The following is a 2960-nucleotide window of genomic DNA, read 5'->3' as shown; positions in this document are numbered from 1 at the left end:
TCAAAATCAGTTCTTATTCTTCAGTCTCTGTTGTTGATCAGTTCTCATTCTTCATTTTTCAGTAAAATGTAAATAAGTTTACTATCTTTTAATTAATTTAGTATTTCATTTTTTAGCTCAGTGCCTCAGTCTTCATTTTACTTTTTCATTTACTCTTCTATGAGTTTCTCATTACTTCAGTTTAGCCCTTAGTCGACATTTTGTTGGAGGGAAAGGATCAGAAAAGGTTGATGTCGAAAACTGTTTGGCTTTCTTGTACTTTGCGCTCTTTGTCTTGTCTGGTGGTTTGATAAGATCTCCCATCGTGTAAATTTGATTGCTCAACAACATTGAAATTTCAAATATTCATGATATAAATAGCAACGTATAAAATGGAAACTAGGAAACTGCCATTGACATGTGAGATGTATTCACTTATTCATGACCATACTTTTCTCTAGTGTGGTCCTTACCACAAAACTGTTTGACATTACATGTATTTATAGCTGGTACTCCGGTTAATTGTTCGGCAAATAGCTTTTGTATTGAGGTTCTTCTGTAGTTCAGATCAACCACATTTTTTGTGTGCTTATAATTGATTTGGTCTGAATATACTGATATACTGGAGCACTTCTATTTTTGTAGTATGGCCTTAACTGCACTACGCATTGAGCCAAATTTTGCGATGCCCTACTCAGCTAAAGTGGATGAGGTGTGTGCTATGTAAATTTTCAGGTGTGCGTTAAAAGAATGGTAATGTTTTCTTAGAATATTTTGTAACTGCAGTGCTTTGACAAGAGGACTTATATGCAGGGCTCTTTCCGTTGTTTGGACCAATTCCTTGGTGGCCACGTTGGTCATGTCGCTCACAATTCCACCAGCAATGGTTGCTGACATGGTCACCCATTGTCGACATTGGTTTTCTCCGGTAACTAATTCTTCGCACCTCATATTAGCTAATTGCAGGTTTGTGGAAAAATATAGTTCTGACCACTATTGATGCACTAATTCCACAACTTGTTTTCCTTCCTCTGTTCAACGAAGCGCATGTCTTGTTTAGATATCAATCTGATTTCGTCTTTGTTGCTATGCTTAGAGGGTTCCTTACCATGTTATGATCATTTTCTTTATTCTTTTATCACAACTCATTTTCTCCGTGTTTTCTTCTCTTCTATAATCTCGGGATATATGCCATGTTCTAATATTGATCTCATTCTTTGGTCCTTATCAGCTCAGTCACTTTTTTTAGAGTTTCATACACCAGTTTTGCATTCTCTTTCTCTCATTTTTAGTCAATCAGTTTCTTAGTTTATCTTAAGCGATTTTCTCACAATTTATCTTTAGCAAATCTTATTTTCTTCAGTCATTCTTCATTTCTTTTGTTTTCCAGATTCTCCATTTCATGTACCACAACAAATATTGTTTTACAAACGAACATCGTATTTGATTTTGTACCAGTGAGATACGCCACATGCCTTTGAAAGTCTAATACATATTATTTAAGTATTAGGTTATGTCTTGTTAAAAGCCAAATATTTATCTCAATTCTCAAGTCCAAGTTTACTGAGGCATGATTTCGTTATATCTGAATTTCTAACATATCAGCCTGCCGGCTTGTTGATATTAAATTCCGCAATATCGTTTAGGCACAATGAACATGCTGGGAGTCTTTTCACTGCGTGCATGCATGCCGACCTGCTCCAGGCCAAGTCCCCCGCTCTGTTTTGGACAGTGTGGTGCAACTGAAGACGACGAAGATGGGTGGTGATGGCGGACCACAGAGCGCTGCTCCGTGTCTCTTCACCACCCTAAAGCGCTGCTCCACCTCTCTTCACCGCCCTGGAGGTCTGTACCAGCTGTCGAACGACACAGTCGCAGGCGCGATCCTGTTGCTCCGCGTCCACCCGTGATGCTCTGTGCCTGTCATGTTCTTCTAGCTGGGAGCAGAGTAGCTGGTGCGTTTGTATTTTGAGGTATAGTCCACCGCGATGTGCCGTGTGCGTGTGGAAGCTGCGGAAGCTTCATCCTTCCTCCCTCTGGGTTTGCGAGCAAGTGCTCGGTTGGCGCGTCAGGAAGGTGTGATCATGGGGCATGCCCCTGTTTTCTAAATGTTTGGCGCGTTGGGAAGGTGGGGTCATGGGGCAGACCCCTGTTTTCTAAATGTTTGTTTGTGACATTCAGGTGATTCCAATTGACTACGTATATCCATGTATGTCATTGCCTAGCTATCTAACATTATATCTACTCCACTATATATACATACCAGAGAGTTAGGATGCTTCAAAACCAGTTCGAAAAATACAGTTGTGGAGGAAGTGGTTATTTGCTGGAGAAGATGGCGTGCGAGTTGGTGAATGATGCCTTTTTTAGCTACAACCTGTTGTAACTCAAGCTTAGATCCAAAGCAGAGCCGTTGGAACTCAGTGTTAGACTGAGGAAAAGGAGGTTGAAAATGTGTATGTTCGGTGTAATTGAAAACAGACAGTTTTTTTCCTCATTTCTTTGGTTTTTGAGTTATACAGTTGTCACCTCCTTATTGGTTTCAAAATGTGTCTGTTTCTGAATTAAGAAACAGATAGCTGCCCAATAGTCACTCCCAGGATACATACTCTCGAAAAGAAGAAAAAAATAAGTAAAAAGCCCAACCAGAAAACAGGTTTCTAGATCTACTGCTGCCCGGAGACCCGAGATGATTTACCCTCGATCAACTTGTAATCCAAGCCACACCCATCTGCCCAACCTACCTCCGCCGACGGAAAAACCCATCGACCGATCAGGAGAGCCCGTGGATGAACACCATGTCCGCGCAGCCGCCATTCCCCGACCCGGAGCACATCCTCGACGACGTGTGCCGTGGAGCCATCTCCGGCGCTGTGTTCGGCGCCGCCTTTTCCTTCCTCAAGGGACTCTGCTGCTCGCCCAGCGGCCACCGCCTGGCCGGCGGGGTGCAGGAGGTGGCCACGAGCACGCCGCGCATAGCC

General features: G+C 42.5%; 1 long non-coding RNA gene across 1 annotated transcript; it reads left to right on the top strand.

Annotated features, from left to right (window-relative positions):
- Positions 1-227: 227 nt before the first annotated feature.
- On the top strand, positions 228-2431 carry LOC124700902. Its single transcript, XR_007001865.1, has 3 exons — positions 228-691; positions 793-945; positions 1626-2431. It is a non-coding gene; the product is annotated as an uncharacterized LOC124700902 (long non-coding RNA).
- The last annotated feature ends 529 nt before the right edge of the window (positions 2432-2960 follow it).

This window comes from Lolium rigidum, chromosome 3, assembly GCF_022539505.1.
Source record: "Lolium rigidum isolate FL_2022 chromosome 3, APGP_CSIRO_Lrig_0.1, whole genome shotgun sequence".
In the NCBI taxonomy this organism is placed as follows: Eukaryota; Viridiplantae; Streptophyta; class Magnoliopsida; order Poales; family Poaceae; genus Lolium; species Lolium rigidum.
The sequence above is the reverse complement of the archived record's forward strand: the minus strand, read 5'-3'. Positions and strand labels throughout refer to the sequence as shown.